The sequence below is a fragment of the Macaca nemestrina genome, chromosome 3, assembly GCF_043159975.1.
Source record: "Macaca nemestrina isolate mMacNem1 chromosome 3, mMacNem.hap1, whole genome shotgun sequence".
Taxonomy (NCBI): domain Eukaryota; kingdom Metazoa; phylum Chordata; class Mammalia; order Primates; family Cercopithecidae; genus Macaca; species Macaca nemestrina.
The window spans coordinates 16,324,613-16,340,993 of NC_092127.1; the positions used below are offsets into that span (position 1 = coordinate 16,324,613).

The 16,381-nt window shown below is 38.2% G+C and overlaps 1 long non-coding RNA gene across 4 annotated transcripts in view; it reads right to left on the reverse strand.

The window, feature by feature from the left end:
- The window catches only part of LOC105466662 (uncharacterized), a 113,510-nt gene that overhangs the window by 18,921 nt on the left and 78,208 nt on the right, over positions 1-16,381 (reverse strand). For all 4 annotated transcript variants that reach the window (XR_011620812.1, XR_011620809.1, XR_011620808.1 and 1 more), the window contains exon 4: positions 14,367-14,477. This is a non-coding gene — a long non-coding RNA (uncharacterized lncRNA). The remainder of the gene's footprint in view (positions 1-14,366; positions 14,478-16,381) is intronic.

Genomic DNA, 16,381 nt, shown 5'->3' on the forward strand with positions numbered 1-16,381 from the left:
TTCATGCCTGTAATCCCAGCATTTTGGCAGGCCAAGGCAGGCGGATCACCTGAGGTTGGGAGCTCGAGACCAACCTGACCAACATGGAGAAACCCCGTCTCTACTAAAAATACAAAATTAGCTGGGCGTGGTGGAGCATGCCTGTAATCCTAGCTACTCGGGAGGCTGAGGCAGGAAAATCGCTTGAACCCAGGAGGCAGAGGTTGCGGTGAGCCGAGATCGTGCCATTGCACTCCAACCTGGGCAACAAGAGCAAAAAAGCAAAACCAAATTCATTTTCCATCTTCCACCCTTCAGGACTTAATACCCTCTGCTAGGCTGGGTGTGTACATAGGCTACCAGAGTGCCCATTTGCCAATACTTACCAGGCAAGTCAATCCAAAAACTGGTTTGCCTGAACATTTTTTTTTCACTCTGAAATGGTCATTTTTTAAATTTTTATTTTTTGTTGAATTAAAGACTCATTGAAGTATAAAATGGTGTGTGTAGCAGGATGGGTGAGGTTGGTAGAAGCTTAAGACAAGATTATTCCAATTTCTATACTATCAGCTGCCTGCAGGATGGGGTGATTCTTTGTAGAAATATTTCTTATTTTTGTTTCATAAAAAGCCAAAGTTAGGATACCAATAATGTCAGAGGTCAGGTCCAGTGGAGGCTTGGCCATAATGAAAAAGCCTAGAAAAGTCCAGAAGGTTTTGGTTCTCTGGTCCAAAACTGCATTGTTTTCTCCCAACTGTACCCAGTTTATTAAGAACCTACCCTACCATGTGCTTGCCATTATACGGGATGAACCTAATACTTCAAAGGACTTTTGAATTTATTCTCATAAATCAATCAGATGGTTTCTTTTTTCTGACTATCACTGTACTTAGTATATAAGTATTTCTAATCTTAGTATCCAGGAGTAATGACTTTTAAAAATTCTTTGTGCACAGTGATAATTTTATCACGTGAACAGAGTTTTTTTTAATTTTCAGAAAGTATATGACATTTTCAGTTTCTATGTCTTCTTAAATACTTAATCTTTAAAGGTTAAAAATTAGCAGTCTTTCCTTATTTCATTTTAATTCATTCCCTTTGATTTTTGGGGGAAAATGTGCTGAAAGTCTGTTGCTCACAAAGGAATTTTTAAAATGTTTTCCAGAGTCCACTGATTTTTATGAAGTTTATTAATTTTATTTACTTTTTGTCATTAAACTGTGAACATATCTAACTTTTAAAAACTATTAAATGAACTTGTATTTCACTGCTATTAATGAAAATGATGGTGCTTCTAAAAATTCCCACAATAGTGAAAAATAACAAATCAAGTTACTTAATTCCTTGAACTATATTAAAACAGTCATATGGTTTCTTTAATGTTGTATAAGACAAAAACTGATTTTACTAAGTAAATGTCTTTATGAAGCACATTTAAAAATAGAAAATGACTAATGATCCAATTTGGGTCTTCATTATTTGATTTGCTTTGGTGGAAGGGTGATTTGTTTCTTCACAGTCTTTATAACCACATACTCAGCAACCAAAGACTGCCTGACACGTCAGTATGACTGAAACACTCAGTTACCTGCGAGCTGGTCTCAGTCACTTAGACTGTAAGCTCCACAAAGGAGGAATTATGTCTCATTAGTCTCGCATCTCCCATATGACCTGCTTGGTGGGTTGCACAAAATAGATGCCCAATATAGGTTTCTGTACCAATTAAAAGTCTTGTTATCTTCTGTTCTTGTAATAATTTATACTACCTGGTAAACACATATTGAGATGCTTTACCAATGATATCTGAAACAACAACAACAAAAATAACACATCCCGACCACCACCCATGCAAAAAAAAAAAAAAAAAAAAAAGAGAGAGAGAGAGAAAGGAAGGGGATAGATCACAAATATGAACTCTATCTCATGTCCCCATTCTGCCTGACTCTGTCTGGGCATTCTTCCTGGGCTAGAGATGCTCTGCCTCCCAGCAGAAGACAAGAGCCCTAGAAAGACTGTCATTCATTTACTGGAGAGAGAAATGGTTCATCTACACACATACTCAGAGCCTGACTAGCTACAAAGCCGTGGTCCGTGGTAGGATGTGCGTCCTAGTGGAATAAGTAACCTTGAGCAGGCAATGGATCCAGCAGTAACAAGCCTCCCCTGATGCCGGCATAAATTCCGAAGGAGCTGCATGGAGAACGATTCTTCCCTTCACTTTATCTAAATCCTCTGAAGAATGAGTGGGAGGATGGTTTCTTCTCCCTTCCTGAGATTGTTCTGTTGGTGCCTTATGCTAAGAGAACTCAGCAGATACAAATTTCTTATTTTCTTTTAGACAGCATTTTCCCTGCAGTTGGAAGAAAACCGCAGCTCACATCCAGAAATATCTAATTCCCAAAATCCATGATTCCAATAGGGAGTTTACAAACTTTGCTTCTTACCAAAGCAAAATCTTGAATACATGAAATCTAATATCTTGCCAACTTAATGAATGCCTAATAATTTTTAAATAGCATATATCATTTTAATACTTTAAACAGTTGGAAGATTATTGAGGGATAAATTGTCAATTTTTTAATAAAAAGAAAATTCATAAAAATTAAATATTCTACATTTATTTTATATTATTATCTTGGCAGTTTTATTTTTTATGACAAAATTCTGAGTCTGTTATATTGTCCAAATCCTAAAAAGATTTAATTGATTACAGAAAAATGTATTGGGAAAAATTGCTTTGCCCCTTCTTTTTCTCTAAACAATTCCTGAGTTTTAAAAATACTCCTTAAAGGAACTGATTTATTTCTCATGGCCCATCATCAATATCCAACATAGTATCCAATTTTTAAATTCTGAACCCTGTCTTGTGTGACTTCCAAACTAAATGAAATGAAAAGGCCTCAGGCAGTCTGTGTATACACAGGGCGGCAATATTAACCTTAAGTTACTCGGATCACTGCACTGGAGATACTTCAGAGCCTCTACTCAGGCTACTTCTGAGCATACTATGTAGGTCACTGTGCAGAAGCCTACCTCTCTCACTCTAGATAAAACATGACTTTCTGAGCACTTCCTCTGAGCAAAGCATGGTGCCGCAAGTACAAAGGTGGATAAGACTCAGTCCTTGATTTGATGGTCTTTATTGGAATAGGTTTTCAAACTGTGATGTCACTGGGTCTCCCAGGGGCAAAAAGCTTGCTTTTATGGATGGGTTTTTAAGTAGGAATGAGTTACTTATAAGTACACATTGTGTTATTTGTATGCTTGACTCTCCACGGTGCAAAATTTCTTTCTAATGCTGATCAATTGCATACATGATACTACAATGAAATACTTCAAGGACATTCTAAATCACTCTCCTCCTTGTGAGAAAATATGCTAGAGAGCCTAGCCTGGTACAGGCAGCTGTCCATGTCTGATGCGGGCCATCTCTGAGAATGAAACCCCTCAAAGGGCCAGAGGGTGCTCTTTCTTCATTTCCCTTACACGTGGGTGTTATTCAATACTCATCTACAGTCATGTGTCACTTAACAACTGGGATATGTTCCAAAAAATCTGTCATTAGGCTATTTTGTTATTGTGTGATCACAGAGTGTACTTACACAAACCTAGGGTGGTATAGTCCACCGTACCACCAAAGGCATATAGTGTAGCCTAGGCTGTATATATATATATATATATATATAGTATAGCCTGTAGCTCCCAGGCTACAAACCTGGACAGTATGTTACTGCACTGAATAGTGTAGCAATTGTTGCACAGTGGTAACTATTTGTGTATCTAAACATATCTAAACATAGAAAAGATACAGTAAAAATACAGCAGTATAATCTTATGGGACCACCATTGTTATCTGTGGTCCATCGTTGATGGAAACATTGTTATATGGCACATGACTGTATATGCTTAATATATAGTGAACATTCAGCAAAGGTTTTCATCAGTGAATGGATAAATTGGCAAATTTCGTGGGCTTAATTGGGCTAAAATATATAGGGAGTCACTATTTGACTTAACACCTAGACATTATTTTACTGATATTTTTCAATAATTCTATTTTTGTAAAGCCTTCCTTCCATTTGGGTGCAATTTCCACTTGGAGAAAATCTCCTCATTCCCCATCCTCTTGTAATTAAAAAGCATGGTTTGTTTGTTTTTTTAGATTATTTCAAAATGTTCTCCTCTACTAATCCCAAAGCTTGCTAGCTTGCATGACTCAATGTGACAACATAATTGGAACATCAGAATATATGTGGCTTTTAGAATTCAGATGAAATGAGATTGAGGCAGATTCAGTTAGCCTAGAGACACTAAATCTCAAAGGACCATTTTAACGAGAGTGTCCTAGGCTAATATTTTGCACCAGTGGGAGGGGTTCTAAGAATCATAGGTGAATGTCTAAGTTACCATTTTTTTTTCTAAGTTGTTGGCAAAGTTCTCCCAAAACAATTCAAGACAAAAATCTGGCCTCAGGTGACAAGCAATTTTTGTCCTCATATTCAGTCTTTTCTACTCTCCCCATGCTCACATAAACCTAAAAGGCAATAGTTAGGATGCTAAGGATGACTTCTTTGCCCCTGTGGTTGCCTGTCTCTTGAGTGGATTCATTCACTTTTAATCTAGTGCATTGACTAATCACTTAGGTTAAATTCTAGTCATCATATTACATAGTATAAAGGATGTCTGGATTCTACACCAATGCCAAAAAACTAGATGATATGATGTTTTACTACAACAGGAAAATATCTTTTTTTTTTTCCAATGGACTGCTTACTCACATTCAAACAAGAGAAGAGGAAATTAACATGATACATTAAGAAAAATATATTTTCTTTAAAAATATTGCTTCAATTGGTTGTACATTCCATGGGGAATGTTTTTGAAAATCCAAATGATCAGAAAAGTTCCAGCCCTCTGCTTTTTATGTAGAGATACGTATGTTCCTTGTCCTAATATTAGGTACAAATTTGGAAGAGGAGGAGAAACGCTCATAACTGGTAACATTCAGAAACTAGAGAAATTAGTTGATAGCCAAATTTATTTTTTTCCTGTGGACTTTCATGAACAAGGTGACTAGATTATGTTTGCTGAGTCAAATAGAATATTGACATACTTCAAATGAAGTAAATGAACATAATATTTCAGTATTACTAAATTTTACATTTCAAAAATTGTGTAGTGTTCAAACTGATATCTAATTTTATAATTCACTATATTTTTGCAGCTTTGAGTATGGAGTACATTACTTTGTCAAATATTATATGGCTGAATGCTAAAATTTCATTATCAGATGGCCCACATACTTCAGACGCAGTATCGGAAAAAAGACTGAGTTAAGCATTTCAACTCTTTCTTTAAGTTTTTGTCAGATATTTATCAGGTCTGACATTATTTTTCCATTTTCCCTAAGTGGTTATCTTGTACCGAACCCAGCATTGCCTCTGATTAGAATCCTGGTCTCCCTTAACACCAACACTCTGTTGGTTTCATAACTCTGTATGAGGTTTCAATCCTCATTCTGCCATTTAACTGTATCTTCCCGACTGAAAGACCATGGAAAAAGTGTCGTGAACAGTAATGAAAGGACTTGGACTTTCGCTCTTTCTGTAGACTGAAAAATTGTTGGTTAGGAGTTCTTCACTTGGATTCCCTTCCTAAGATGGAATGTAACATACTCCAGCTGACGCTATTCAAGGCAAGAAAATATATCATGATTAATTTGACAAATGACTCTAGACCCAGCACTGCTGTTTGGGAATTTTCCCTTTGAGTGCATTGCTTAGGACAAATTTATGTACTAAATAAAAAAGAAACTTGTTCCATTTGGCCATGAGTGTAAGCTCTCTGAAGTTACACAAGATTTTTTTTCTTCTTCTTCTTTTTAACCTGTATCCCTGACTTCAGACTGGCCATTTTGTCCATAAATGGTCTTTAAACCAAGGAAAGGGGACTTGGCTCCAAACTTGTGCCAAGTCTCCTTTATTGCTCATAATTATCCTCTCTGTTTGAAAAGAAGGTTTGGAGAAAAGGAAATGACACTCCCTTCATACCTGGGAAGAAAAACCACTTGTCCAATGCACACAAAGGTAAGGTCGAAGCACAGAAAGACAAATATTGCTTGTTCTCACTCATATGTGGAAGTGAAAAAAGTAGAGCTCATGAAGACAGAGAATAGATTGGTGGTTACCAGAGGTCAAGAAGGGGGAAGCGGAGGGAGGAAGGAGAAAAAAGAATATAAATTTATTTATTACCATTGAACTGTATACTTAGAAATGGTAAAGATGGTAAATTTTATATATATATATAATTTGTATATATGTATGTATATAATATGTATATATACAAAATATATATATGTACATAATTACCTCAATAAAAAAATCCCCTCACCTAGGCCAAATAACACAATTACAGGAATGATATCACAGGAGGGACATCCCATTACTTCCTCACATCCTGCCCACACTCAAGGAAAGGGGACTATCCAGGGCACATATATCAGTGGTTGGGAACCTTGAAGGTCATCTTAAAATTCTGCCTATCATATTAAATATTCATTGTATACCACAATTTATTTATCAGTTGTTCTGTTAATGGACATTCAGTTTCAATTGTTTTGGCCATTATGAATAAATCTGCTGAAAACATCTGGAAAAAAAAGGGAAGGTCAGGATTTTGTATGTGTTGTCTATGCATGTGCACACACATACACAAATTGTGGTTTAATATTCATAATATTTACCATTTTCACTATTTTTAAGTGTATCATTCAGTGGCATTAAGTCCATTCATATTGTTGTACAACCATCAGCACTATCTATTTCCAGTGTTTTCACCTTACCAAACAGAAAGTTTGTACCCATATCAGAATAACTTCCCATTCCTCTCTTCTATCAGCACCTGGTAACCACTATTCTACTTTCTGTAACTGTGAATTTGACTATACTAGGTACTTGATATAAGTGGAATTGTATAATGTTTTCATTTTATTACTGGCTCATTTCACTTAACATAATGTCTTCAAGATTTTTCCATATTGTAGTATGTGTCAGAATTTCCTTCCTATGTAAGGCTAAACAATATCCCATTGCATGTACACACCATGTTTTGTTTATCCGTTCATCCGTGATGGACATTTGGGTTGTTTCTACATTTTGGCTATAGTGAATGATGCTGCAATGAACAGGGATGTACAAATCTCGGTTCAAGTCTCTCCTTTAAATTCTTTTGTGTATATACCTAGGAATAGAACTGCTGAGTTATATAGTGGTTTCAAGTTTAACTTTTTGAGAAACTGCCAAACTGTCTTTCACAGCAGCTGTGCCACTTTACAGGCCCACCAGCAAAGCATGAGGTTTCCAATTTCTCCATTTCCTCAGCAACACTTGTTATTTTTTGGCGGTGGTGGTTGTTTTATAAGAACCATCCTAAGTGGTGCATACCCCCCTATACACATTTAACATTTTGAAAATGATACTTAGACAATATAAGGGTACTATTCTGATAGTGTTTCTTTACAACCACAATTTTTGGTTAATTTGGTGGTTATTTTGTTAATTGAGAAGGAACAATTAATAGTGCTTCCAACTGAATCCATCAACTAAACTTCCTGAAAACCCTGAATAAACACATTCTTCTCCTGTTTTATGGACAGCCATGACCTGTGACTCTGTCTGTTTATTAAAGTTCGTTTTACTTTTTGGGTTTAGCAGATAATGTTAAAGAGTGAATGGGGATATTTCCAGATATTTTTTATAAAATATTGAGATGGTTGAAATAAAAGTGATTTTTATTTCATTATTTGGGTAATTTCAATATTCTGCTTTACTCGTGTGTTCAGATGCTGTATAAGTAGTGAGATTCTAATAATATCTTTTAGAAGCCCCGTTCTCCAACATTCCTCACCCTTCCACTGAAACAGAAGATTGTAAAAACTGGTCAACTTACTTGACCACAGACTCTTAACAGTTTGAAAATTTGGTCATAAATATTGCTTGACTGCTGCTTGAATTGGCATTTTCCCCCCGACTGCCCGTTGAATCTTGGCTCAGCTGCCTGTTATGCCACCAGCTCAGTTCCTTTGCTTTTTGGTTGATCCACTGGATAGGACGCCAGCCCCATGCTACCCATTAGCGTATGAGCCCCACCCACTCAGCTCCTTCTCCCCAACCTTCCAGGATTCTCAGTGTTCATTGCCATTGGTATTTCACACACAGTCTATAAGCCACAAAGTTTTCATTGGTATAAACACAAAATCACAAAATATCAGAACTTAGGGGTCTCAGAGGAAACTGACCCAGATAGGTTAAAGAGTTTATTTGGAGTTAATGAACATTAGATTAAGAATAAGAATTCCTGTCTACTGCTTCTCGATTCAGGTTCCTTCCCTCAATGATATAGCCTTTCTTTGGAGAGAACCCATTCTGATTACAGATACCAGACAGAACTATTAAAAACCAAGGCAGGCAGATCACTCGAAGTCAGGAGTTCAAGATCAGCCTGGCCAACATCGTGAAACCCCACCTCTACTGAAAATACAAAAATTAATTGGGCATGGTGGCGCGTGCCTGTGGCCCCAGCTACTCAGGAGGCTGAGGCAGGAGAATCACTTGAACATGGGAGGCAGAGGTTGCAGTGAGCCGAGATCATGGCACTGCACTCCAGCCTGGGCAACAGAGTGAGATTTCTTCTCAAAAAATAAATAAATAAAAAATAAAAATAAAAACCTGTATTCCAGGAATGCAAGTTTGTGGTAATTCTCAGAATCCAGGAAGGGTCCACAACCTTATTCCTACACCCAAGGCAGCTCTTCCACAGGGCAGTGTAGAGCGTGTCAAGGCAAAGGGGAAATTAGTCCATTTACATTCAATGTCATTATTGATAAGTAGGGACTTACTCCTGCCATTTTGTTAGTTGTTTTCTGGTTGTTTTTTCGTCTTCTCTTCTTTCTTTCATTCCTGCCTTGCTCTAGTGGAGATGATTTTCTGTGGTGATATGATTTAGTTTCTTGCTTTTTAATTTTTGTGTATCCATTGTATGTTTTTTGGTTTGAGGTTGCAATGAGGCCTGAAAATACTGTATTATAACCCATTATTTTACCCTGATAACAACTTAACACTATTTGCATAAACAAACAAGCAAAAAGAAAACTAATAAAAGCTTGCCTTAATTTCATCTCCTCACTTTTTAACTTTTTGTTGTTTCTATTTATATCTTATTGTACTATGTCTTGAAAAGTTGTAGTTATTATTTTTGATTGGTTCATCTTTTAGTCTTTCTACTTAAGATAAGAGTAGCTTACACACCACAGTTACAGTGTTATAATATTCTATGTTTTTCTGTTTACTGACTATTACCAGTCAGTGTTGTACCTTCAGGTGATTATTTGTTGCTCATTAATATCCTTTTCTTTCTGACTGAGGTACTCCCTTTAGCATTTCTTGTAAGATGGGTCTGGTATTAATGAAATTCCTCAACTTCTGTTGTCTGGGAAAATCTTTATTTCTCCTTCACGTTTGAAGGTTGTTTTCACTGGATATACTATTTTAGGGTAAGAGGGATTTTTTCTTCAGTGCTTTAAATATGCCATACTGCTCTCTCCTGGCTTGTAATGTCTCCACTGAAAAGTCTGCTGCCAGAAGTATTGGAGCTCCATTGTATGGTATTTGTTTATTTTCTTTTGCTGCTTTTAGGATCCTTTCTTTATCCTTGACCTTTGGGAGTTTGACTATTAAATGCCTTGAGGTAGTCATCTTTGAGTTAAATCTACTTGGTGTTCTATAACCTTGTTGTACTTGGATATTGATATCTTTCTGTAGGTTTGGGAAGTTTTCTATTATCCATTTGAATAAATTTTCTCCCCCATCTCTTTCTGTACCGCCTCTTTAAGGCCAATTACAGATTTGCCCTTTTAAGGCTATCTTAAGGCTATTTTCTGTATAGATCCTGTAGGATCTTTTTTCTCCTCTGACTGTGTATTTTCAACTATCCTATCTTCAAGCTCACTAATTCTTTCTTCTGCTATTAAAGGGCTCTGATACATTCTTCAGTATGCCAATTGCATTTTTCAGCTCCAGAATTTCTGCTTGATTTTTTTTTTTAATTATTTCAATGTCTTTGTTCAATTTAGCTGATAGAGTTCTGAATTCCTTTGGTGTTATCTTGAATTTCTTTGCGTTTTCTCAACACAGTTATTTTGAATTCTCTGTCTAAAAGGTCACATATCTCTGTTTCTCCAGGATCGGTCCCTGGTGCCTTATTTAGTTCATTTGGTGAGGTCACATTTTCTTGGATGGTGTTGATGCTAGCAGATGTTCTTTCATGTCTGGGCATTGAAGGATTAGGTATTTATTGTAGTCTTTACTATCTGAGCTTATTTATAGCTGTCTTTCTTAGCAAGGCTTTCCAGATATTTGAAAGACTCAGGTGTTATGATCTAAACAGCTTTTGTTTTAGGAGGCACCCCAAGCACGGTAATGCTGTGGCTCTTGCAGACTCATAGAGATACTGCCTTGATAGTCTTGGACAAGATCCAGGAGAATTCTCTGGATTACCAGGCAGAGACTCTTGTTCTTTCTCCTTACTTACTCCCAAACATACAGAGTCTCTCTGTTCTGAGCCATCTAAAGCTAGGGAGTGGAGTAACAGGAGTACCCCTGTGACCACACCCTTATGGCTAAACTCGGTCAGACCTGAAGCCAGCACAGTGCTGGGTCTCACCCAAGGCCTGCTATAACCACTTCCTGACTACTGTCTATGTTTGCTCAAGGCCCTGGGGCTCTACAATCAGCAGGTGGCAAAGCCAGCCAGGTCTGTGTTCTTCCCTTCAGGGCAGCAAGGTTTTCCAGGCCCTGGGTGGGTCCAGAAGTGCCATCCAGGAGTCAGGAACTACAGTCAAAAACCTTAGAAGTCTACCTGGTATTTTATTGTATCGTGGCTGAGCTGGCACCCAAACCACAAGATGCAGTCCTTCCCACTCTTCTCTCCCCTTTCTAAAAGTAGAGGACACCCCTGCTCCCCATAGGCACCATCACCCCTGTCCATGAGGAGCACTGCCAGACTACCACCGATTATCTCTTAAGGCCCAAGGTCTCTTAAGTCAGCTTGTGGTGAATGTTGCCTAGCATGGTAATCACACTTCAGGGCAGCAGGCTCCCCTCTAGCCCAGGGCAGGTTCAGAAATGCCATCCAAGAATCAAGTCCTGGAATTGTGGACCCTAAGAGCCCACTTGGTCCTTTACCCACTGTGGCAGTGTTGATACCTGAAGCCAGCACGTCTCAGAGGCTCACCAAGGCCCTCAATGTAGTACCTGGCTATCACTGCTGGTTATTTGGGGCCCAAGGGCTCTTCAGTTAGCAGGTGATAAATGTTGCCAGGACTAGGTCCTTTCCTTCAGGGCACGGGGTTCCCTTCTGGACCAGGGTGTGTCTAGAAATATTGCCTTGGTGCAAGGGCCTGGAATGGAGGCCTCATGAGTCTGACCAGTGCCCTATCCTGCTGTGGCTTAGCTGGTATCCAAGATGTAAGACAAAGTCCTCCTCATTCTTCCCTCTCCTCTCCTCAAGTGAAAGGAGAAGGTCTCTTTTGAAGCTGTGAGCTGTGCAGTATGGGACTAGAGGAGGGGTAATGCCAGCACTTCCTCGGCTGCCCCAGCTGGTGTCTCAGTATGTCACATGCCCCATTAGTCCACCATCTCTGAACTTAGTTCAGCACTAGGACTCACTGCTGCCTGGGGTGGGGCAGGGGTGGTGTCTTGGCAATTCAGTGGCGAGTCAGGACTGTTTTTTTAATCTCTTCAGTGCCTCTTTCAGCGATATGAAGTTAAAACCAGGTACTTATGAGTGCTCACTTGAGTTTTGGTTCTTATGAAGGTATTTTTTTCTACATAGATCGTTCTTAAGTTGGTGTCCTTGCAGCAGGGTGAGGGGGCAGCAGGGATGGGATGATAGGTGGAGCCTTCTATTCCGCCATCTTGCCCCGTCTCCATTTGTGATATTTCCATACATGAATATAAGGTGTAATGATCAAATCAGAGTAATTAGGATATCAGTCACCTCACACATTTATTATATTTTTGTGTTAGAAATGTTTCAAATCTTCTGGCTATTATAATAAATTATTGTAAACTAGAGTTACCTTGTTATGCTGTCCAACACCGGAACTTATTTCTTCCATCTAACTATACTTTTGTACCCATTAATCAACCTCTTTACAACCTCCTAACCCCCTTCCCAGCCTTTGGTAATCATCATCGTACTTTCTACCTCCCTGAGATAAACTTTTTTTTAGCTCCTACATTAGGTTGTTTATTTGAAATCTCCTTACTTTTATGAAGTAGGTGTTTATTTCTATAAACTTCCTTCTTAGACTGGCTTTAGCTGTAACTCATAAATTTGGGTATGTTGTGTTTTTATTTTCTTTCGTTTCAAAAAAACTTTTAAGTTTTCTTCTTAATTTCTTTGTCGACACATTGTTTACTCAGGAGTATGTTGTTTAGTTTTCATGTGTTCAAGAGTTTCATGAGTTCCTGTTGTTAGTGATTTCTGGTTTTATTCCATTGTGCTCAGAAAAGATACTTGATATGATTTTAATTATTTTAAATACATTAAGACTTGTTTTGTGGCCTAAGATATGGTCTATCCTGGAGAATGTTTCATGTGCTGATGAAAAGAATGTGCATTCTGCAGCTGTTGAATGAAGTGTTTTGTCAATGTCTGTTGGGTTCATTTGAATTACAACTGAAATACAATATTGCTTTGTTGATTTTCTTTCTAGATAATCAGTGCAATTCTGACAGTGAGGTGCTAAAGTTCCTAACTATTATTGTATTGAAGTCTGTATCTCCCTTTAGATATAACAATATTTGCTTTATGTATCTAGGTGTTCCTATGTTGGGTGTGTATTTATTTACAAATGTTGTATATTCTTTTGCTGAAGGATCCTTTTGATCCTTTTATCATTACATAGTAACTTTTGTCTCTTTTAACAGTTTTTGACTTAAAGTCTATTTTATGTGATGTTAAGTATAGCTACTCCTGCTTATTTGTTGTTTCTGTCTGTGAGGAATCTTTTCCATCCGTTCATTTTTGGTCTATGTATGTCTTTATAAGTGAAGTGAGTTTCTTGTGGGCAGTACATAGGTGGGTCATGTTTTTTTCTCTTAATCCTTTCAGCCAGTCTGTATCTTTTGATTACCAGGCTAGGCAACATTCACCACAAGCTGACTTAAGAGTGGGGAATTTAAGCTGTTTATGTTCAAGGTATTATTGATAAGTAATGAGTTACTCCTCTTATTTTGTTAATTGTTTTCTGGTTGTTTTATATATCCTTTGTTCCTTTCTTCCTCTCTTATTATTTATCAACGTGATGTGATGGTTTTCAGTAGTGATAAGTTTTTATTCTCTTTCGCCTTTGTGTATATGCTTTACCAGTGGGTTTAATATTTTTGTGTGTTTTCATGATAGTGATTATTGTCTTTTCACTTCCAGATGTAGAACTCCTTTGAGCATTTCCTGTAAAGCCAGTCTAGTGGTGACAAATTCCTTCAGTTTTTGCTTGTTTGTAAGAAAGTAATAATATTTTAGACACATTGGATTACATAAAATATAATATTAAAATTAACTTCATCTGTTTCTTTTTATTATTTTTGATGTGGTTACTAGAACATTTAAAATTACATATGTGACTTGCATTATATTTCTGTAGAGCAAGTGCAGGACCAAACAATCAGTCACTATTAATCTGATTTTTGCTTTCACTGACTGGGCTAATTTTTATGCTCTTGAATTCCCCTCAGACATTCTCAGGATGGCTGGACTCACCCTGTTTTACCTCAGGTCCCTACGGCCCCATGCGTGAGCACGCAACTTCTGAGTTTGGATTATTTCAGCCAGTCCTGGGTACCATGAGGGCAGTTAGGGATCTAGAGCTTCCCATCCCCCTTTCAGGGGAACTCAAAGGGCATTCTATTCATAGCCCAAGAAAGCCCTGTCTCTGAGAGTGCTCTCATGCCTTCCAGGTACCCCTAGAATCCAGAGAAACCCACAGTTCTTCCTGTAGTTGAAGACATAGACACACCTTTTACCAACAGAATGTTCTCAGGGAACAAGAAAACATTAGGACTCCTTCAGGGAGAAATGAGGAGGATGCTGGGGTCGGGTGCCGGGGCTGAGGGAAAGGGACAACAGGACACCAATACAGGATGGGCAGCACCTATGCATCAAGCTCTCCAGGTAGTTTAAGTATGACTGTCACATACTCCTTAGCTGGCAATAAGATTAGGGTTACCTTTTATAAGCATGCAGAAATGCCTGAAGTACTAAAAATGTCAAGGTCCCATAGATCAAACCTAAGTTATAAGTAGCATAACAAAAGAATTTCTACTCACCAGTTTCAAGGCAATCTCACAGTCACCGAGTGCCAGCCTTGCTAGCCCACATCTGCGGGGACAGACACCTCTCGGGGAAGAGAGTGGGAGACTGTCTGCACAACAGCCAGGCTGCAGGGATCAATTATGTTTTTAATTGATAAAGATGGTTACCCAATTCTTTGACGCTATATGGAAAACAGACCAAAAAAAAAAAAAAAAAAAAAAACTTTTCTTTTTAGAACAACAAAAAAACACCAGGAATTGGCTCTATTCCAGAATCTTCTGAAATGTGAGAACATCCTCTTTTTCCTTGCTTCTGAGTGTCATCAACATTATCAGCACCCTAACAGAACACCGTTTATTGTGTGCCTTTCTGTCTTCAGAATTTGTTGGCTTTTCCCACAAGACTCCTAAATACTTCATTCCTCAGTGGTTGTGCAGGGCATGACCATGCTTTGTGGAAAAATCCCCTCTGCCCTGGTACACTTTCCTCTGCAGATGCTTTGTTAAGTGCCATGGGTCATGGAGGAGCTCAGGCCACCCTGGCCTTCAGCATATTTTGATGCTAGTTTGGGTGGCAGGGAAACAAATACATTTGCTCCTAATTCTCTTCTATCTCTTTCTGGCCTCTGATGTAGAGAAAGAGTAAAGAACCTCTCTGAGCCCTTTCAACCTCTGAGATGCAAAGTCAACTGTTGCCCATAAAGCAAGGAAGTACAGTAAACCACTCTCTAGGCTGAGAATCCCTGGGAGGCAGAGACTCTGATACCTGCTCCTCTCACCTCCTCTACCCTAATGAAGCACAAGAAGGGAAGTTATCTTCTAGGACACCAAGCAAAAACCTTTCAGTCCTATCTCTTTGAAGAAGAGCAACTTTCCCTACTCTTTCTACTTTTTCTTTTGTCAACGCTTAGAGCTGTTTTCTCTAATTTCTACCTAATTTTTATGCCTATTCTCAGAGTTCAATGTACATAGATTTACCTTACCAGTGCTAGAAATACAGCATTTCTACCTGTGACCTCTGAGATTTTCAACAGATGTTTACAAATAGGTGCGCATTACATAATAAAAAGTTTGAGGTTTAAAAAAATGATAAAGGAACCCAAAATGTTAATTATAGCAGCGTTTGTATGTGTACACACGTGTGTGTTACAGGTGATAACAGACAATCAAATGAAATGCTAAAAATGGAAAAGGTAACTTCCTAGAAGTCTTGGGGTGTCTTATGATTTTCTAAGACCAAATCAGACCTTCAGATTCATTGACACAAAATCAGCTCACATAATTATCTACAACTGAATGTTAAGATATACTTTGCCATGTTTCCTGTTCACTAAAAAGAAACTTATTACCATTCAGATTTTAATTCAGTATATATTTTCAATCAAAGTTGTAGGGGTTTCACAAGAACACTCTACTTAAGATTCGAGTTCTGTGTACATAGAATCACAGAGTCCTAGGGTTGAAAATTAAAGTCACTTAGTTCCATGATCAGCTGCTTGAGTCCTATTGCAATATTCTTTCAATGTGGTTGTGATGTCAAGGCTTGGATGTCTCAAATGACAGAGAAGTCAATATCTCCCAAGTCACCCGTTCTTGAAAAGTGCTATTAGATCAGGTTCCCCTTGACCCCCTCTCTGTTATAAATCTATTTTTTGTGGTTTCCATCCTTTATTGTTGATTTCTGCCTACCATGCTCCTGGGAAAAATCTTCCTCTTGACAACCCTCAAAATATTTGAGGGCAACTAGCATGGCTTCCCAGGTCTTTCCACATGCATCCTGTTCCTCTGACTGCTCCCAAGGTGACATGGCTTGGTTCGCCTTACTAACCTATTCTGAATGTATCTCTCCTCTGTACACTTAAAATATATATATTCCTTTTTGAGTGTGGTATCCACAATGAAAGACAATGCTTTGGGTGCGGTCATTTTCCATCAGTACACTGGCACTTTGACTGCCTTTTTCACATATGACATATGATTCCTTTTCTTGACATGAGCCTGTAATATTCACTCCAATTCTCCCTGAAGGC